The following is a 22815-nucleotide window of genomic DNA, read 5'->3' on the forward strand; positions in this document are numbered from 1 at the left end:
TTCACATAAACGCATCTAATGGCTATCCAAAAGACAATCTAGAGTACAAAATGTTTTGTACTTCACCAACTCTAAAAGCGACATGGGCCTCACCAAATGGATATTCATTCCAGCTCTGAGTTTTTCAGCACCGAGTTAAAACACGCGTTTCTATCAAACACAAATTGGGTAGGTGGCTCTTACTTGGACCCCAAATGAACTCTTGTTGATGTTGGACAACTTCGAAACATGGCTTCAGCTGATCTTGCAAAAAACAAATGCTGGGTGGGGCAGAATTTAATTTAGCCAGAAAGTGCCTAGCATGATTATAATTTCTGACTGGATTGGAAGTTCAGTTCACAAACGTTCTTGAGTAAGCTACATATGGAAGTGTTCTAAAGTCATTTGTCGCTGCTCTGTGCTCTCATGGGGATCCTTCTAACATCTTAACATGTTGTGCCTGGCACAGTTGTATTCTATCCAGGGTCATAAAAAGCAATTTCTAAATATTTCAGAGCTTTCAAAAATCTTAATTTAAGAATGGTTGCAAGTGGCAATCCCATAAGGAAGACAACCAAATCATAATCCACCATCACCACTAAAAAAGATAAGTTTTATATATCTGCTGCCATCAGTCACTTCCCAATAGTCAGAACTGTTGGGCATATCGGTCCAAGATATGTAGTTCTTCAGCTCATACAGATTTTTGAATTTTGTGCCGCGACGTTGCAGCACAGTAGAAGTTCTGCACTGCTCAGCAGGTGGCACCAATGCTGGAAAAGTTCTCTCACTGCAGCAAGAGGGCAAAGGAATTGGAAAAGTTGCTGCTAGTGCTACAAGACACAACAGCTGAGTGACTACAGTCTGTGACAGGGAGTAAAAGAACATGGAAGCAACATCTGAATAAGACGACTGGCAACTGAGCAAGAAGACAACAGGCAGATAACAACAATGAGTGCCTGGAGGACTGGCCACCCACTGTCGTCTTCTCCCCCACCCACCCAAAGAGAAATTCTCATATTGACAGCAGTCTGCTTTGCTATTTAGACAGTGAATTGCCATAATATGTTATGTGGATTTCATGTTCAAGTTACCGAGCATGTTATTCTCATTTTGGTTTTATTCTGTTTTCCTCCACAATAATAATTTCATCGCGAAAAGCAATGATAGTAGAGGCAAATGCTGTGATGATGCACATGGCCAACATCTGCACTGTGGTGTGAAGAAATGCAGCCAGCACCCAGGGTCTTCCCCTAGTGAATTGTAACGAGTAATACCATACGTTTTTTCAAAGGTTGACAAATGTATCAATAAGAAGTACTGCTTAAAACGAAAAGTCTACTGTTGCATCATACTATGAACTACGCAATAAAATCTGTTAAACCCAGCCTGTGGTAAATTTATGAGACATTGGGTTTTCAGAAATGATGTAAGACTTTGGATGATAATTCATTCTGGTGTGTGTCCTACACAATTACTTGTGCTGTGGTGCAACACCCACTGGGTGAGATGGGATCCTTCACTTGTTCCAACAGCTGGCTCATAATAACCTCTTCCCAAATCAATTAATTTGTACAATCAAAACACACCGCATTAAGTCAACTGAGGAGCATATCATATCATGGGTCATCAAGCTGTACAGAATCACATTTGCTACAGCAACTGTACAGTGTAACATAGACAAGGCTGATGCCAGCTCTCTTATGCAGAAGTGTCAATGTAGGTGCCTCTGTTGCACAATTAAAGGTCGTCCTTCCCCTTTCTACTCTCTACTGTATGAACAAAATTTTGGATTTTAACGGACTGCATCTGTGTTGTTGGAGAAATGTTCTGTGACAGACTGAATTACGACATAGGGAACAGCAGTGCAAGTGCCATTCAACGATAAAATTTACAGTCACAGGTTCTCCTAATTTGCTAATTTAGTGTTGTAGATACTGTAGAGCAATTCGCATAAATCATTAAATCAAGCCATGATCTTTTATTATCCTCTTTAATGGTGTAATGTACCTCAGCTTCACAATTTTAAAGGCTTCAAGGTATTCCATAGATAAGTTACACAAGAATCTTTGCAGCCACTTGTGCATAATTACAGACCTGCACTCACCTCACCACAAGACAGGCAGCATTCTAAGTTTACCAGAAGACTGCACTGGGAGCAGAATGAGTCAGTGTAGTGACTCTGGCATGAAAAATATTTATATTTACATTAAGGCTGATTCAGGATTGACCCTTGTTACAGAGCATCACAGAAATGGCCACTGCTGACGTCAACGCAGCATTCTCCTTGTTTTAACAAAGTGTGTGACATACAGCAAGTCTGCCTGAAGGATATGAGGAATAGCATTCTAAATGGTCTGCTGTAGTACTTCAGTGTGTGAGAATTATTAGAGTTCACCTGACCCTTCAAAAAACGAGTGTGTGGCTCTGATGGTCGGGAGGCCCCATCCAGGTAGTTCACCCGTGTTGCAAGTCTTATTTCAGGTGATGCCACATTGGGAGACTTCAGTGTCAGTGATGATGAAATGATGATGAGGACAACACAATACCCAGTGCACGAGTGGAGAAAATCCCCAACCTGGCCGGGAATCAAACCCGGACCAGCTGCATGTAGGCAAACACGTAACCATTCAGCCAAGCAGGCTAACCCTTCTATTTGCTCCACTCATGAAAATCACAGTAGGACAGATCTGGTGATTGGGGTGTCCATGAGACTGTGCTACTTTTCTGACTATCCTTCTCTCACTGAACACAGCACACATTTGTAACAAGGTTGTCACGAGGGTATGTGCTGTTGCTTTGTCGTGCTCTTGCTCTGTCTTGTTGAAAATATCCGTACAGCCATTCACGCTCTGCGGGTTGATCCACATATAGATCAAACATTATCCGGACATTCAACCTAGCATTAAACAGTTGTTATAGAATCTTGTTATAATGTGGATGCCAGACATTGAGTACAAAACAACAATCTTAAGATAATGCGGCACCTCTTCAAAGTATTGATGGGCTTTTCTGTTGCATAATGGTGCATGCTCTGTAAGTTCGCATACATTGACAGGCTGAACCAGGCCTCAACTAAAGAAATGAAAAACTGAGGATCCAAAGTCCTGATTCCACTACACTCACTCAGAAACCACTAGCAGAACTCAATATGCAAAAGTTCATTTGCATGCTTACTCACACACAACAGTGAATTTATAAGGATAAAGATGCGGGTCCTTTCCGACAATGTTTCAACAACACGATCTCTTTATTAAATCCCATTCACACAGACAAACAGAACCAAGATTTCATTACACTTCCAGGCTTTCCTTCCCTTGAGCAATGTTTTCTTGCATCCGATTTTTTTTTTTTTTTTTTCCACATTGATACAGTTTACATTCACTGCAGAGCCCATTTTGCAACTAAGTTTTGCAATGCGTTCTGTGCTTGTGGTTTTGCCAAAATACTTCCAGTCTTAAGCTCTTGCACAAACAATTTTCCATGCAATGTGCTTTGCATAACACTTGACCATGACCGTGTGCCATTTTAGATGCTCATTTCACTAACTCTGATGTAATGACACAGTGAATACTACAGAGAGAGCACTCAATAGTTGTGCATGCACAGACACGTGACAATTACCAACTGGTGCACTGACATCACAGTTTCCAACATTTTCTGTGATGGTCAGTTCTTCTTTTCATTAACACATCAGTCTTACAACTATTGCTGACACCAGTTTCTCCTTCCTCTTCTTTTTGAGAAATTGCTTAACCACAGCCTAGGGACTGGGTAGATGAGGAAGCACTGGTAGATATGAAACTATGAGCACAGCACACAATTTTCATCAATGCACACTCCACTGCAGAGTGAAAATTAATTATGTTTATAATATTTTGACTGAAATGTTATCAACCCCATGAGAATTTTCACTTCCAGCAAGGAAACATCACCAACCAAACTTCATATTTTAAAGAGGAAAAAGCACACATTCCAGATAGCTGTGCAACCGATCCCACGCAAAAATTTAGGCCATAATTCTAACAGTACAAAGTTACAGCTTTTCGAATGTAAAGGTTTTAAACATTTACACACACCAACTGTCACTCGCTCCACCCCACTGCAGCCACCTAATGCCCAAACATGAAGTACAATACAGCGAAGTGAGTAAGAGGCCCATGTTGTTAATGTCAATGAACTAAAAAATGACAGTGCTTTGTTCAGTGAGTCAAAGTGTGCTGTTTCAAACATATAATTGGTGCCAGAGAGCTCTTGGCTTTGAACATCTCTATGCTTCTGTTCACAAATAAAGTGTAAAGTAATATAAGAATGAATGTGTTGTTAAAGAAGCAGTGTAGCACTGATTCCTTATGAATAAAGCTTTTGTGCTTTGTTTTCTTTGAACTGGAAAACCGACACTGTTAAAGTGAAGTACTTTTGCAGGAGATGCACTGTTCAAACTGACTGGCACGATTAAATTGTAAATTAACTCTATTTAATAATAATTCTTCAGTTGCTTAGGTTATTCATTCTGAGTTTCAGGCATATACACTCCTGGAAATTGAAATAAGAACACCGTGAATTCATTGTCCCAGGAAGGGGAAACTTTATTGACACATTCCTGGGGTCAGATACATCACATGATCACACTGACAGAACCACAGGCACATAGACACAGGCAACAGAGCATGCACAATGTCGGCACTAGTACAGTGTATATCCACCTTTCGCAGCAATGCAGGCTGCTATTCTCCCATGGAGACGATCGTAGAGATGCTGGATGTAGTCCTGTGGAACGGCTTGCCATGCCATTTACACCTGGTGCCTCAGTTGGACCAGCGTTCGTGCTGGACGTGCAGACCGCGTGAGACGACGCTTCATCCAGTCCCAAACATGCTCAATGGGGGACAGATCCGGAGATCTTGCTGGCCAGGGTAGTTGACTTACACCTTCTAGAGCACGTTGGGTGGCACGGGATACATGCGGACGTGCATTGTCCTGTTGGAACAGCAAGTTCCCTTGCCGGTCTAGGAATGGTAGAACGATGGGTTCGATGACGGTTTGGATGTACCGTGCACTATTCAGTGTCCCCTCGACGATCGCCAGAGGTGTACGGCCAGTGTAGGAGATCGCTCCCCACACCATGATGCCGGGTGTTGGCCCTGTGTGCCTCGGTCGTATGCAGTCCTGATTGTGGCGCTCACCTGCACGGCGCCAAACACGCATACGACCATCATTGGCACCAAGGCAGAAGCGACTCTCATCGCTGAAGACGACACGTCTCCATTCGTCCCTCCATTCACGCCTGTCGCGACACCACTGGAGGCGGGCTGCATGATGTTGGGGCGTGAGCGGAAGACGGCCTAACGGTGTGCGGGACCGTAGCCCAGCTTCATGGAGACGGTTGCGAATGGTCCTCGCCGATACCCTAGGAGCAACAGTGTCCCTAATTTGCTGGGAAGTGGCGGTGCGGTCCCCTACGGCACTGCGTGGGATCCTACGGTCTAGGCGTGCATCCGTGCGTCGCTGCGGTCCGGTCCCAGGTCGACGGGCACGTACACCTTTCGCCGACCACTGGCGACAACATCGATGTACTGTGGAGACCTCACGCCCCACGTGTTGAGCAATTCGGCGGTACGTCCACCCGGCCTCCCGCATGCCCACTATACGCCCTCGCTCAAAGTCCGTCAACTGCACATACGGTTCACGTCCACGCTGTCGCGGCATGCTACCAGTGTTAAAGACTGCGATGGAGCTCCGTATGCCACGGCAAACTGGCTGACACTGACGGCGGCGGTGCACAAATGCTGTGCAGCTAGCGCCATTCGACGGCCAACACCGCGGTTCCTGGTGTGTCCGCTGTGCTGTGCGTGTGATCATTGCTTGTACAGCCCTCTCGCAGTGTCCGGAGCAAGTATGGTGGGTCTGACACACCGGTGTCAATGTGTTCTTTTTTCCATTTCCAGGAGTGTATATTGTTGAGTGTTTTGTGTGAAATAACATTCACATGTTTGAGCATCTTTTGGATAAATTAACTTGTTCTCTGAACAAGAATTCAAAACACATTTCCTCACCTTCAATATCCCATGAATAGGAGGTCATTGGCTGTTTTCACTGTACAGTACTTCGCGCTCCGGCATATTAGACAGTTGCAGTGGGGTGAAGGGACACACAACTACAGTGTGCGAAGTTTAAAAGTTGCATGTTTAAAAGGTCATAACTGTTCACAATCAGAATTATCGCCCTAATATCATGTAGGATTAATTACTGGGGCCAATATCTTGCTACTGTGCTTTTTCTCCTTTAAAATATGATGTCAAGCTGGTAATGTTTTCTTGTAAGAAACTTCATTTTCCTGATTTCCCTGGAAGAAGTAGCACTGACTGAATGCTTGAAGACTGATTGCCTAAATACTGCAATACTTTTTTATTTTGAACTGTCTGCCAAGTTTCTCAGTCACATTTAGAATTTAATTGTTAAAGAGCGCTGCTATATATTTAGTGTCATTGACCATTTGATCATCATCAAGCGCCAGCATGTTCTCAACAGCAGACTGAAAGTACAATGAGCCATTTACATTTTCTTTTCCCTATTTGCTCTGTTCTCTTACTGGATCCAATAGTAGAAATTGCCAGTGGGCATCTTGGCAAGTGCTTTCTTACTTGCAAGTAAACTTGCTTGTACAGCTCTTTGTTTTAGCAACAACAACCTTGATCGGTGTTTCCTCAGAAGTTGGCATCTTGAACACCAACTAGAAAAACATACTAAATAACAGAAGGGTGCAGCGTTCTGCATGGCAGTTGTCATCTTTGTGGGATATTCCAAATTGGCTAAATGTCAAGGAAATATTTTCTTCATTAACTTTTGGTATTCATTATTTGAAAATAAATCTGTAAGTACAAAAAGACAGAAGACCTATATTCGCTGACTGAGTGGATCACCCCACTTGCATAGAAAAAAAAGTATGAAATTCTAGGGTCATATAGTACAAATGGACGACTCTCGCTTTATCAAGAAAATCTTTCATATCATCAATGGAAGCAGACAATCCAAAAGACATTGGCCAGTAGGCACCCAAAGTGACCATACTGGCAACTAAATGGACTATACACAAGCAGAAAATCAACATACATAACTTCATACCCAAGAATACAACCCAAGAGAGGAGCCTAAAAAGGCATGGATGCAAAACAGAAGATAGGTCCAAAGTGAAAGGATGAGGATGTATTGAGAAAATGACAAATTCAGTGCTGAATAATTGTTCGATGTGCTTCTAAATAAATAAAATTTACTCCTCAAGTTTAAACTTTGCAGATCCTACAAAGAAAGTAATAGAGAATAAAGTTCTTGAAAGTAGACTTCCCATGACAATGACTTTATAGAAAATAAATCTACCAGAACTTTGAATGTTTTCACATGACGACGGAATTTTTTGACGACTTATGAGTGGTCTAGGCAGCGAATACTGCTCAAAACTCTTAAAACCATTGAACTAGTGTACCTACTCTCAATGATGTACATAACTACTCTATGAAAGGTATCAGCTTAAAGGTGACAAAAACTTTTGCATCCTTACTACAAAATTTGCCAGCCTTCACTAAGGTCTCCCGAAGACCAAGTATTCCATATTTAGTACTAAGAAACTGAGGAACTACCTGTAACATGTACAGTGGGACTTCTCTTAATGAGCATCCCCCATAATGATGCACAATTCGCATATTGAGCAAAACAATCTGTAAAAAAAATGACTCACTCAATGAGCCATGTTTTGCTTAACAAGTGAAGACAATTTAGTGTGATGTCACCAGCCGTTCACGCATAGTGTGGGAATCGTTCAACAATATAAATACCATTCATTGGCGCCAGCAGCATTTGAACAATGTCTTTAGTACATACTGCAGTCTGGGTTTAGCACTCTCTCTGCTACCATCTTTGAGCAGCTGGTGATCACATGAAACCTTCTGGCAGATTACAACTGTGTGCCGAACCAAGACTCATACTCGGGACCTTTGCCTTTCACGGGCAAGTGCTCTACCAACTGAACTACCAAAGCATGACTCACGCCCCGTCCTCACAGCTTTACTTCTGCCAGTATCTCGTCTCCTACCTTCCAAACTTTACAAGAAGCTCTCCTGCCAGAAAGTTTCATATCAGCGCACTCCACTGCAGAGTGAAAATCTCATTCTGGTGATCACATATTTTTCACATAGCATTTTTTTGCATGCAAATTTTAATAACTGTTGTAGAAATGTCCCCGAAGTTAAAGCAGCAAGAAGACACCCATAAGTGGAAGAAAATGACCTCGGATGAAACGTAAAATCATTGAAAAACACGAATGTGGTGTAAGCGTTGCTAATTTAGCATGCACATACTAACAATCTACATCAACTATTTGCACTATCCTCAAGAACAAAAACAAGATTAAGGAGACAGATGCTTCAATGGGAATGACAAGAGTATCTACCCAACGGCTTCGTATTCTGGACGATGTAGAAAGGACGCTCCTCATTTGGATAAATGAAAAGCAATTACAAGGCAACACTATTAATGAGAACATCATTTGTGAGAAGTGAGAACGATTTTTGTTGTCCTCGTTAAGATGATGCCAGGATCAGCAGGTGAAGAAGTGTGAAGAAGTGGAGTGGGTGTCTCAAGTAGATAAGAACCAGCATCCACAGTACTGCATGGAATGGTGAAGCAGCCAGCTGTGACACAAAGGCAGCAGAGAACTTCATCAGCCAATGAAAGACTATCTCACACTGCTATTGTGTGACAACAGAAGTGGCAATTTGGAAATTAATCTGTTGCTTGGTTGCAATTCAGAAACATCATGTGCCCTCAAGAAGTGTAAAGTGCAGAAGAACAAGTTAAATGTGATGTGGAGGTCCAGCACAAAGGCTTAGGTGACACTTGATCTTTTTGTGATTGGATCAATGAATGGTTTGGTCCTTCTGTGCCAAATATTTGCTTGAGATGAATCTCCCACTCCATGTCTTGTTTGTTATGGACAATGCTCCTGCCCATTATCCAGACCCACAAGACCACAGTTGTGACTTGCAGATCTTTCAAAGTGCCGCCGCGCAGTTACGCGGCGCTTCCTGCCAGCCATGCTGCAGCCGCGCCATCTAAGCGGCCAAGCAGCCAGCAGCCGCCAGACTTGGACTCAGTACTGATTTGAATGTTACCATGTTCACATGTCTTACTTTGTCAACTTGCTCTGTGACTTACATGTGTTGTGTCGTTTTGGAATATGTGTGTTCAACTTGACGTTATAACAATTTTAACAAGGTGGGATGGTATTCGTCCACTTCAGCAAACTGTCGCTGTGATCGATGCCCTTCCTCGCTCTACATCTGTTAAGAAACTGCAGGCCTTCTTGGGGAAAATAGCACACTATCACAGTTTTTTACTGTCTGCTGCTTCAGTGGCTCAGCCGTTGCATTGCCTGTTACATAAAAACATGCCTTTTCACGGGTCCGCGTCATGCGATGCGGATTTCCAGAAATTGAAGACTGCTGAAACAGGCCCCGTGCCTGGCTACTTATTGACCTGGCCAGCATCTCGTTCTTACCACAGACGCCTCTCGATACGGGGTTGGTGCAGTCCTTGTGCACCATTTTTCTGACGGTTCTGAACAACCCATTGCTTCTGCCTCCAAAACGCTCACGGATGCCCAACGAAAATATTCTCAAATTGAAAAAGAAGCTTTGTCCATTATTTATGCTCTTCATAAGTTTGGTGTTTTCCTTTATGGATCCAGATTTCATCTTGTTACGGACCACAAACCACTTGTTTCCTTGTTTCATCCATCAATGTCGCTTCCCGACAAGGCTGCACACCGCCTCCAGCGTTGGGCTCTTTACTTGCCTTGTTTTAATTATGAGATTCATTTCCGGCCGATGGCTCAACATGTGAATGCTGATGCACTGTCTCACCTTCCCATGGGTTCTGATCTGGCATTCAATAAGGACAAACTTTTGTGTTTCCACCTGGGTGTTGCCGAGCAGCAGTATGTGGATGGGTTCCCCATCACCAGGGACCAACTGGCAGCTGGTACGGGTTCTGACCCTACCCTCTCCCGGGTTTTACGCTGTATTCAGAAGAATTGGGCAGATCATCCGTCTGCTAAGACTTCTGATCCGTTGCGGAACTACTATGCTTTGCATTACCACCTCACGGCTAGGGATGGTTTTATCCTCCTTTCCACCAAAAATGCTTTGCTGTGTGTTGTGGTACCTGCGTCTTTGCATGCTTTGGTCTTGCGTCTCCTTCACCAAGGGCACTGTGGTGTCTCTCGCACAAATTCTCTGGCGCGCCGTCATGTGTACTGGCCTGGCACCGATTCTGAAATAGCGCACATGGTCGCAGGCCGCTGCCCCAAAGTCATCTCTGTCACTGTGGCCTTCCCCTGAGAAGCCCTGGGAGTGCATTCATACTGACTTCACAGGACCTTTTTAGGTACTTATTGGCTACTTGTAATTGACGCCTACTCTAACTTTCCTTTCATTGTCCATTTCACGTCGCCTACCACCGCGGCAACCACAAGTGCTCTCACTCGCATTTTCTCTTTGGAAGGCCTTCCCTCTACTCTTGTTACTGATAATGGTCCACAATTTGTCTCTTCTGAATTTGCGGGTTTTTGTTCTCGTCACGGTGTCATGCACGCCATAGCCTCTCTGTTCCATCCCCAATTAAATGGTGAAGCTGAACGACTGGTCTGCACTTTTAAGGCTCAGATAAGGAAACTCCTGACTACTTCTGCTGCTGATGATGTGCTTCTCCAATTTCTGGTTTCTTACCGTTTCACCCTCATGGGTGACCACAGCCTGGCTGAGCTCTTACATGGCCGACAGCCCCGCACGCTACTTCATCTTCTGCGGCCTTCCACCTCACGGCCGCGAGTGCCTTCGCTTGGCCGGTTCACCGCCGGCGACCTTGTATGGGTATGGGGATATGGCAGGTGGCCAAAATGGAGTCCGGGCCACATCTTACGACACCGTGGCTGATGCCTGTATGAAATCCAGACGGACAGGGGTGTTGCAGTGCGTCATTCGGACCGATTCGGCCTCGGGTGCTGGCAACGCCTGTTCCAAATGCCGATCCACCACATTCGGCTCTACCTGACGCTCGGGATCTTGGCATCTCTCATTACTCACAACGCAGCCCTCTCACCGTAATCTCAGTGCCAGCACAAGAACGGATGCCACCAGGAGACGTGCCCATGGAGGAACCGGATGACCATCATCTGTTGGGGCAACTCTACTCGCCTCCCTCTCCTATCGATTCCGACACATCGCCCATGTCTCCTGTTATATCAACCGGACTTGCTGCAATGGACAGATTGGCGCACAGGGCCCCAGCAGATTCAACCACTAAGTCTCCTGTCATCACGACCAGTTATCATCGGGGACACTTCTGTCTGTACAGGAAGCCTCCTCGTCGAGACTTTACGGCCAGTCAAACAACACCTATGGACGTTAGCAATCTACAGGCCACCTCCATCAAGATCAGTGCAAAAAATTCAAACTGGGGAAAAGTGCTGTGACCCACCGATCTTTCAAAGTACCGCTGCGCAGTTACGCGCGTCCTCTATATGAGGCGCTGCCTGCCAGCCATGCAGCAGCCACGCCACCTAAGCGGCCAAGCAGCCAGCACCCGCCAGGCTTGGACTCAGTACTGATTTGATTGTTACCGTGTTCACATGTCTTGCTTTGTCAACTTGCTCTGTGACTTACATGTGTTGTGTCGTTTTGGAATATGTGTGTTCAACTTGACGTTACAACAACCACCTCCTCGAAGAATCTCAATTCGTCAAGATCCAACTTCTGCCTCCCAAGACCACTCCATCAGTCCAGCCTATGGACAAGCAGATTGTTTCTAACTTTAAGAAGCTCTACACTACAGCACTTTTATAGCGTTGCTTTGAGTTGACTGAAGCTACCAATATCAGAGTTTTGAAAATTCAACACTGTTGCCTGAATGAAGATGATCAAAAAGATGCAGGGAAGGGGTTACCAAGAGAACTCTCACTTCTGCATGGAAGAAGCTTTAGTCGGAGTGTGTTGTCGAATTTGACTTTGAGGCATTTGAGAACCCATGGAGCCTGTAGTCAACGAGACTGTCTCTTTGGCCAAGAGCTAGGACTAGAAGTGGGTAACAATGATATCGATGAGCTTGTGGAAGATCATAGCCAACAAATGCTCACCAAAGACCTTATGGAGTTGCAATGTGTTCCATAGCAGAATTTGTGAAGAGTGGTTCAGAGGAGGAGGAGTTGGCGGTAACAGCAAAGCACCAGTCTTCTGAAAGCACAGGAATCGATTGCAAAATCATCATCCCAAAAAGCAGTGGCTATGCGCACTACAAATTTCTTTGATGATAATGCTGTGTCGCATATTCATGAAGTGTTGAAACATCAGCAGAAACTAGATTCCTAGTCAAAAAGAATTAGCTATGTATTGTGAATAATAAGGTATGTAATACTGTAAGTATAATTGTGTTTGAATAAGATAAAACTGTTAGTACTTGTTCTGTGTGGAATGCACTATTGTGTTTTACATTAATTTATGTTTTGCTTAATGAGTATTTCACACTACGAGTAAGATTTTGGAAGAAAATATGCTTGCTATGCCAGGTTCCACTGTACAGGCTGCTACACACAATACGTGAAAACAATCCGTGGTACACTGCAAGATGATTTCTAAAATTGGACCAATTTACATGGAATGACCAAGTGAGCTTTAGTTCTCCTCATAGACAAGGACTGAAGCATCCAGGACGTGCTGAAAACCAGTTGTAAGCTGCCTGAAGATGACAAAAAAATGTACGCAAAAACAACACAGTAATAGCAGTCTCTCAAGTTCCTCGTAGATGTAACTTGTAACAGCGATTTCAATATAAAGTTAAACCTTGTGCAGACATCAAGTGAGAGTAAAGTTTGGTGTTTGTTTTGTGTTGTACTTCATGGGATTATATATTTTATGACAATGTGACACCAAATATTTGGTATTATTTATTTCCGTTATTGTGTGCATGAAGCTTGGCAATAGCAAATCACCTCCACTAGTAATTTGCCCAAGAGGGCAATGTGGGATTGTGGAATAGCATAGCCAGCAATATCGTGAACTGCAGAGATACGCAGAAAGCATCATTTGCAAAACATTAACAATATTCTTAAAAATGATAACAGACAGCAATGTTTCTCAAGAACTTCTGATAAGGCTTTGTACAAGTTACAGAATAACTCACACCCACCCCATTGTGACATTTGCAGCTCTCAATTATTAATGAACATCCCAAACAGAACACGATCTGTGCATTTTAGTCCAAGATCAATGACAGAGTTGGTTACAGGTGAGTACACAACCACATATACAAATAATGATGTGTACTGAAGGAGCAAAGAACTTTTATGGGTAAGTTAATAATTATGAAGTAAATGCAAATTAAACAGTTTCTCCCTACCCTGTGATTCAATGACCTGCCCACAGCCTAGCGCTCAACCTCAAATGACCTCATCTTTGATGACATGTTAAAGACCATAGACTACTCCCATCACACAATATAATGGAATATCTGAATAGCATATATGCAGAATATGTGGACAAAATGGCACTATGAAATGAACTTGCTAATCAACAAGAAGCCACACCATACGGCTATTCCGTCAAATAATGTTCTATAAACACAACTAAACTGTTCCACACTAAGTACTTGGGACCCAGATTACCAAGGCAGTAACACCCCTGGGAAACTAGGAAATTTTAAGGAAACCATAACTACATGGAAGACATCCATACAGTCGTCCGGTTAAAATTACTCGATAGATGACACTTCACACATTGGAGCTAGTTTGCTCCAATCTGAGCACTCAAACTCAGTCTAAACCATTCATCATTGCCAAATTGCCACAACAATTGATCAGCTAACTTCCAATTCCTTGTCTGGCATTTCTTTCTTGATGTGTTTCAATCCTGAATCATGGGTCTGGCAATTTTATTTCAGATGTCTTCACACATGATAACTACAACAACAACGACAAACACACACACACACACACACACACACACACACACCAATGCCAATGAAATACATACATTTCATAAATAGCACTTACCAAACACTACTGGATACTTCTGCACAAGATGTGATTTAGTGTCACATATACTGGTATCATAATCACAGTGATCATCTTACATTAGAAAAGGTTCGAACAACATTGCATAAAGCCAAATTTTTGAAGGCTGCGATCCATCCTTGAAAAAAGGTCACCACGTGCATTAACGTAATTACTTACCCCAGTTTAAGATCTAGTGCAATGGTTATTAACATGACATAAAAGGTCATAGGTTCAAATCCTCTCAATTATTACGTTTTCTTTTTAATTTCAAAATCTAAGTTTATTATTTTAATTCTATTAATTGGTTTAAATGTAAATTTATTATTTCAAATTCTTTGACACCATTTTAAACATCACTCTGACTTTTTACTTGCTCTAATTGTTCTTCCTATCACTTTCTTTTTCCTCGGTTTCTGCTTGTGTCACCTATAATCTGCAACCAAGTGCCAATGAGGACTTCATCAGTTGGTAACACAGCAGCTTGTGTAGCCAGTGTGAGACTTGTTTCAAGCAACTGATGATAGGGAGAAATACAGTTTACTTTTAGTGCTGACTCAAAATTTCTCCTGTCTTGAGATTGGTCATAGAGGTTAACTTTAATTGCTGTGAACAAAGCGACTGTGATCTCAGCTCTGTTGTAGATTACTGACTGCCTTTTTCTCAGATACATCGCACATTACAAGGTAGTGGTAGTCTACATGCAAGACTGCAAAACACACCGTTGGACACAGTGCAGTTATTGGTCACTTAAATCAGCCGTCGACAGAGCACCTCACATTTCTGATGTACTTCGTGCCCCAATTCCAACACTGCTCCGTGTTTCACATTAACAGCATTTGTAAAGAGCCCCGCCCTGTTTGTATGTCACTAACAACCGAACAGCAGCTGAAGGTCAATGTGATAACAAGTGACAGATTTCAATTATCAAGAAATTTTAATTGGACTACAGTCTCCTGTATGGAGTCACTTACATTTTGCAAACTATGCACTGGTGTTACAGTATTAATTTTTCTATGTGTGTGTGTGCCTAAATGTGGCACATTTCTTCACCAACTGAACATCTGGGAAGGGAGAAGACACTGAAGAGCTCTCTACCCTCATACTAGCACATAATTTGACAGCCATTGGGTCCTAAAACACGCGCAAGATAGTGAGTTTTACCCGATACTTAAAACTGCTATTAAACTGCCAAGTTGTGTGTGTGTTGCAGTGAGTACGAAAAGAGGGTCTTTCCTCTGCATGTAAGGCTTGCTGGTTTCCCAGATATTGTTCCCTCCACACTGCCGCTCTCAGTCACCACTTTTCGAGCAAAGAACCTCATCCTCTCACCATATCATCACATTTTCGATGCCCGAAAACACAAACAACAACAAAATTTTAAGAATAATACACAAATAAAGTACATATCCTAATGTATTATACAAGATGTACAGTACCAAGCAAAGGAATGCTGTAACATACCAGTAACGTTGAGGAAACGGAAGGCACCGGTTTCCCCGAATGGCAAGGAATAGTTATCGCCAGTCAGCTTGCAAACATTTTTCTAAAGAATTAAAGCACAACAGTCCCACGAACCATGGAGCTTGCCGTTGGTGGGGAGGCTTGCGCGCCTCAGCGATACAGATGGCCGTACCGTAGGTGCAACCACAACGGAGGGGTATCTGTTGAGAGGCCAGACAAACGTGTGGTTTCTGAAGAGGGGCAGCAGCCTTTTCAGTAGTTGCAGGGGCAACAGTCTGGATGATTGACTGATCTGGCCTTGCAACATTAACCAAATCGGCCTTGCTGTGCTGGTACTGCGAACGGCTGAAAGCAAGGGGAAACTACAGCTGTAATTTTTACCGAGGACATGCAGCTTTACTGTATGATTAAATGATGATAGCATCCTCTTGGGTAAAATATTCCGGAGGTAAAATAGTACCCCATTTGGATCTCCGAGCGGGGACTACTCAGGAGGATGTCGTTATCAGGAGAAAGAAAACTGGCGTTCTACGGATTGGAGCGTGGAATGTCAGATCCCTTAATCGGGCAGGTGGGTTAGAAAATTTAAAAAGGGAAATGGATAGGTTAAAGTTAGATATAGTGGGAATTAGTGAAGTTCGGTGGCAGGAGGAACAAGACTTCTGGTCAGGTGACTACAGGGTTATAAACACAAAATCAGATAGGGGTAATTCAGGAGTAGGTTTAATAATAAATAGGAAAACAGGAATGCGGGTAAGCTACTACAAACAGCATAGTGAACGCATTATTGTGGCCAAGATAGATACGAAGCCCACACCTACTACAGTAGTACAAGTTTATATGCCAACTAGCTCTGCAGATGACGATGAAATTGAAGAAATGTACGATGAAATAAAAGAAATTATTCTGATAGTGAAGGGAGACGAAAATTTAATAGTAATGGGTGACTGGAATTCGAGTGTAGGAAAAGGGAGAGAAGGAAACATAGTAGGTGAATATGGATTGGGGCTAAGAAATGAAAGAGGAAGCAGCCTAGTAGAATTTTGCACAGAGCACAACTTAATCATAGCTAACACTTGGTTTGAGAATCATGAAAGAAGGTTGTATACGTGGAAGAACCCTGGAGATACTAAAAGGTATCAGATAGATTATATAATGGTAAGACAGAGATTTAGCAACCAGGTTTTAAGTTGTAAGGCATTTCCAGGGGCAGATGTGGACTCGGACCACAATCTATTGGTTATGACCTGTAGATTAAAACTGAAGAAACTGCAAAAATGTGGGAAATTAAGGAGATGAGACCTGGATAAACTGAAAGAACCAGAGGTTGTACAAAGTTTCAGGGAGAGCATAAGGGAACAATTGACAGGAATAGGGGAAAGAAATACAGTAGAAGAAGAATGGGTAGCTCTGAGGGATGAAGTAGTGAAGGCAGCAGAGGATAAAGTAGGTAAAAAGACGAGGGCTGCTAGAAATCCTTGGGTAACAGAAGAAATATTGAATTTAATTGATGAAAGGAGAAAATATAAAAATGCAGTAAATGAAACAGGCAAAAAGGAATACAAACGTCTCAAAAATGAGATCGACAGGGAGTGCAAAATGGCTAAGCAGGGATGGCTAGAGGACAAATGTAAGGATGTAGAAGCTTATCTCACTAGGGGTATGATCGATACTGCCTACAGGAAAATTAAAGAGACCTTTGGAGAGAAGAGAACCACGTGTATGAATATCAAGAGCTCAGATGGCAACCCAGTTCTAAGCAAAGAAGGGAAGGCAGAAAGGTGGAAGGAGTATATAGAAGGTTTATACAAGGGCGATGTACTTGAGGACAATATTATGAAAATGGAAGAGGATGTAGATGAAGACGAAATGGGAGATACGATACTGCGTGAAGAGTTTGACAGAGCACTGAAAGACCTGAGTCGAAACAAGGCCCCCCGGAGTAGACAACATTCCATTAAAACTACTGACGGCCTTGGGAGAGCCAGTCATGACAAAACTCTACCAGCTGGTGAGCAAGATGTATGAGACAGGCGAAATACCCTCAGACTTCAAGAAGAATATAATCATTCCAATCCCAAAGAAAGCAGGTGCTGACACATGTGAAAATTACCGAACTATCAGTTTAATAAGCCACGGCTGCAAAATACTAACGCGAATTCTTTACAGACGAATGGAAAAACTGGTAGATGCGGACCTCGAGGAGGATCAGTTTGGATTCCGTCGAAATGTTGGACCACGTGAGGCAATACTGACCTTACGACTTATCTTAGAAGAAAGATTAAGAAAAGGCAAATCTACGTTTCTAGCATTTGTAGACTTAGAGAAAGCTTTTGACAATGTTGACTGGAATACTCTTTATCAAATTCTAAAGGTGGCAGGGGTAAAATACAGAGAGCGAAAGGCTATTTACTATTTGTACAGAAACCAGATGGCAGTCATAAGAGTCGAGGGGCATGAAAGGGAAGCAGTGGTTGGGAAAGGAGTGAGACAGGGTTGTAGCCTCTCCCCGATGTTATTCAATCTGTATATTGAGCAAGCAGTAAAGGAAACAAAAGAAAAATTTGGAGTAGGTATTAAAATTCATGGAGACGAAGTAAAAACTTTGAGGTTCGCCGATGACATTGTAATTCTGTCAGAGACGGCAAAGGACTTGGAAGAGCAGTTGAACGGAATGGACAGTGTCTTGAAAGGAGGATATAAGATGAACATCAACAAAAGCAAAACGAGGATAATGGAATATAGTCAAATTAAATCGGGTGATGCTAAGGGAATTAGATTAGGAAATGAGACACTTAAAGTAGTAAAGGAGTTTTGCTATTTAGGAAGTAAAATAACTGATGATGGTCGAAGTAGAGAGGATACAAAATGTAGACTGGCAATGGCAAGGAAAGTGTTTCTGAAGAAGAGAAATTTGTTAACATCGAATATAGATTTATGTATCAGGAAGTCGTTTCTGAAAGTATTTGTTTGGAGTGTAGCCATGTATGGAAGTGAAACATGGACGATAACTAGTTTGGACAAGAAGAGAATAGAAGCTTTCGAAATGTGGTGCTACAGAAGAATACTGAAGATAAGGTGGATAGATCACGTAACTAATGAGGAGGTATTGAATAGGATTGGGGAGAAGAGAAGTTTGTGGCACAACTTGACTAGAAGAAGGGATCGGTTGGTAGGACATGTTTTGAGGCATCAAGGGATCACAAATTTATCGTTGGAGGGCAGCGTGGAGGGTAAAAATCGTAGAGGGAGACCGAGAGATGAGTACACTAAGCAGATTCAGAAGGATGTAGGTTGCAGTAGGTACTGGGAGATGAAGCAGTTTTCACAGGATAGAGTAGCATGGAGAGCTGCATCAAACCAGTCTCAGGACTGAAGACAACAACAACAACAGTCCCACAGGGTGGGTAAACTTTACCTGCTTCAACAAATATGTGAAGTAATATTTTTTTTATGGTAATATGCTTGACAGAACACATCCTCAGCTAGGTAACCCGCGAAATGTTTGGTTTTTCTGAAACATCATGGAGTGGCATCCTTGACGTACTGTCACATTCTGTCCATGTTGCATATGTGAAGGTAACAATCTTTCATATCTGTGAAGTTCAGACTATGGTTCACTGTATGGTACAGGAAACCTTCAGCACCATGGGTGTTGTATGAACTGTAGCTGTCAAAAACAACGCCGTCATTGGAAGGATGTTTCCTGTTATTATTCTGAACAACAATTCCTTCAAATGGCATGAAGAAGAATTTTTCACCCTTCGCTGAATTGCACTGAACATCCTATTTCCTACAATCTCACGACCTTTGTTGTGTCTCCTTTTCTCAATTGACAACCAAACTATTCCAACCTAATCTGGACCTCTGGCTATGCTACAGATCAGGCTTGTCACCACACTACTGGAATCGCGACCTATTCGTAGAATAAAAATCACACGACAAACAATATTAAAGTCACTGCTTCACTGCAACCAATTTAAGCCTAGATCGCTAAACCCTCCTAGAATTAATGATTGCAACTGGTACTAATCCATAATTTTAACAGGACAACTGTTAGTATAGGGTGTAAACCAGGACATTTTGTACTTTATGTGAAATATCAATGGAAACCTTATAATTATAATTAACTAGTGCATAAACCATAAATAATGATTTCCTCTGAATAAAATATGGACCAGTAAAACTCATGATGGCTTAGTAAGAATGTCAGAATGTTCTCCCCTTTAATGTTCTAGGATTAAGTTCTGTTGTTACGCCAATGCCATAACATACGCTCAGAAATTGTGATATGGGAACTACTACATATTCAGAATAAAAGAGCCATATATTTCTCTCAAACAAGAATAGAAATGTCATGGCTTCATTCGCATCATAAGATGTCTTACGTCTCACCTAACCATAACTCTGATGAAAAGAAAAAGCAGGACCAAGATCATATATGAAGTCATAGCTCTACAGGTTCGTATACTATACATATTTTAATTTAAATGTACTCGCAACATAATACTCACATTATTGTTAACTGAATAGATCATGTCTATTCACTGTAACTGGCTAACTAGATCATGTGTCCTGTGCTCTGATTGTGTAACAAAAGCACACTGTACACTACAATCTCGATTTCACAGTTTCCTAATCCAATGTGTCACATTTAGAGGATTTCATATTTACACTTGCTTATTCTGCAAAAATGCAGTTTCATTGCTGCAGCACATTAAAAATATACCCAAGAAATGTTCTTTTCTTGTCGGTTTGTTGTGCTACAGTGTCTGAAAGTGCGATACCAACATATAAAAATTTTACCCCGCATTAGGCAACTCTGATATAATTAGGGATTTTTAAGCTTATTTTTACAAAATAGCTCATTTTAAACAATATTAAATGTGCTATTCAATTAGACATAGATGCATTTCTTTCTTTGTTCTTGTCTGGTGTCAATTTTTGAAAAGGTCTGTGTTGAAGAAGTTGACTTTCACAGTTTTTCTTTAAGCAATATATACTTGGTTTTTTCATATTCTACACGTTTAAATAAAAGTTCAGAAGAAATTTAAGCTGTTGGGAGGTAATGCTAGACAAGCATAAGAGATCTCCCAGGGAAGTTAAAAATTCACTGTAGGTTATTCTTGACAGAATGAAGATTGCTACTGCAAATAGGTTTAACAAAGCTCCAAGAACATAAAGAATTAAAATTTGTGCCCTATCTCCACAACAGTCTACTGCGCACTGTGGCCCACATGCTGTCCGAGGGGGGAAAAGGTTTATGGACTTGGTTATGGATTGCTCAAACATACAGTTTTCGGATAGTAACGAAAAGCTCTTTATGAAGCTCTAAAGCTGTTGCAAAAAATCAACCTGGAAAAAAGTGATGTAAAAGCTGTCTCAAGAGTATCAACATTTCTTCACAAAATGATGCTAAATGTGGAGCTAGAAGTTCTATTAGTGGGAAGAAAATTAAGAAACTGATTCCATGACGTATCTGAAATTCTGAATGATAAGGATATGTCAAATAACTCTAGCAGAGATTTTAATAGAGATGAAACCACGTTTTTGTTTAAAGGGGAATTAATCGTAGATGGTTTTGTTTCTCAGCCAGTCACTACAATACTTTTTGTCAATTATTTTTCTGTGCAACTTAATTGTTGTAACTTTTATCTACTTTATGCATGTCTGTTCTCTTATGTGCTTGTATAAAGAACAATTTGCTTTCTAGCAAACTGATTCTACAATTATTTAAAGCCTGAGTTTTATAAACCGCTTTTTATGCTAAAGACAATCTGTATGTCAAGTAATGGGGTCAACAGAAGCATCTGATTCCACCCATGTGCTCTGACCCATGATATAAGGGTGTTGTAGTGTGACGTCATTACGGTGCGGAGTTTGAGATGGCTGTATTTGTAGATCTGTGTTGTTGTGTTTGATGGCATCCTCTGTTCGTGTGTATGTTTGGGATGTTTGAGATTATGTTTTTTTTGTTTTCTTTTTTCATAGTATGTGGTGTTTTTTCGTATCAATAGTTATAGGTGACCTATATAGGTGAAGGGAAATGACAGATTCCAATTTTCGTATGTAGGTACTGGTGTTTTGGTATTGTCAGCTGTGGTCAAAGGAAAAGTCTGATTCTAATTTCCATAGTTTTTGCTGTAGGCGTTGGTGTTTTGGTATCGTCAGCTGCAGTTGAATTATACAGGTCAAGGAAAGGGTCCGATTCTGGAGATTGGTATTTTTTTTTCCATCAACTTGTGTGTTTTGGGATAATGGTGTTTCTTTTTTTTACAATTATATTTAGGTTGTCCCCTCCCTAAAACCCTCAATTGTTCCGTTAGTTTGTTTTATTTTTGGAGGGACATTTTATTGTAGTATTTATAGGTATTTTCATGTTTGTTGCCATGTGTATGCAGTGATATCATAGGGGCCATTACTGATTAAGTTTTCAGCAAGGCAGTTAAAATTTAACCCCTTTGTTTCTCATGTTGTTTACACTGGTGCACTAAAGAGAGTTGCAATTACATCTGTGTACTGACAGTCTGTGCTGTGTTCACGAAATGGAGGACTCAGAATTTGCTTTTGTTAGTATAATAAAAGATTACCCAAAGAATATCAGCAAATTGCCCTACACTAGAAAAAGCTGATAGATTGAAAGAGTTTCAGCTATGATATACGACAAGTTTTAGAAAACACATTACATATGTGCATATATTTTTAAAAAAAGTGTATAACATGAAGTCATGATTAAGCTGTAAGACTAATTTGAAGAACACAGTCTGGAACATGAAGATAACTATAACAAAATGGGAGGATTTTGAAGGGGACAAGTGTAACCCTATGAAAAACAGAATTCTGGTGTCATCCTCTCTCATTTTTCTATTATAAGCTTAAGGTTTTATGGTTATGAGTTATCAAGCTATTTATTGTTTATCCTGCAGGGATAAAACAATTTGTGGTAAAAGTAGTCTATTTTTGGTAAACCCAGTAAGCTTACAGTGGAGCATTATGAAAAATGAACAGAAGGATAGCCCCCACCTGATACTTCTGCATAATCCAGCTTGCTATATACACTCACTTTAAAAAACAGTCATGAAACACAATCAAAGTCAGGGGCTTTCTGAAGCAGGGGCATCAACATTGACAAGTGTGCCTTGCCAAAGAATATAGTTGTGCAATTACTTGATTCCAACGCTATCTATTTCGAATCGTAATCGTTTTGGCAAATATCACCAACTGTAATTGCAAATCCTCCTGATGTAATAGGTACTGAAGAGAGAATTGCTGCT

General features: G+C 41.6%; 1 protein-coding gene across 12 annotated transcripts in view; it reads right to left on the bottom strand.

Annotated features, from left to right (window-relative positions):
- The window catches only part of LOC126365888 (negative elongation factor D), a 227673-nt gene that overhangs the window by 160066 nt on the left and 44792 nt on the right, over positions 1–22815 (bottom strand). For 4 of the 12 annotated variants that reach the window (XM_050008591.1, XM_050008592.1, XM_050008599.1 and 1 more), the window contains exon 2: positions 15542–15886. The exons of the other annotated variants lie outside the window; for them this stretch is intronic. The gene's annotated coding sequence lies outside the window, so the exon portion shown is untranslated. The remainder of the gene's footprint in view (positions 1–15541; positions 15887–22815) is intronic. 12 annotated transcript variants of the gene reach the window in all.

This window comes from Schistocerca gregaria, chromosome 4 (assembly GCF_023897955.1).
Source record: "Schistocerca gregaria isolate iqSchGreg1 chromosome 4, iqSchGreg1.2, whole genome shotgun sequence".
Taxonomy (NCBI): domain Eukaryota; kingdom Metazoa; phylum Arthropoda; class Insecta; order Orthoptera; family Acrididae; genus Schistocerca; species Schistocerca gregaria.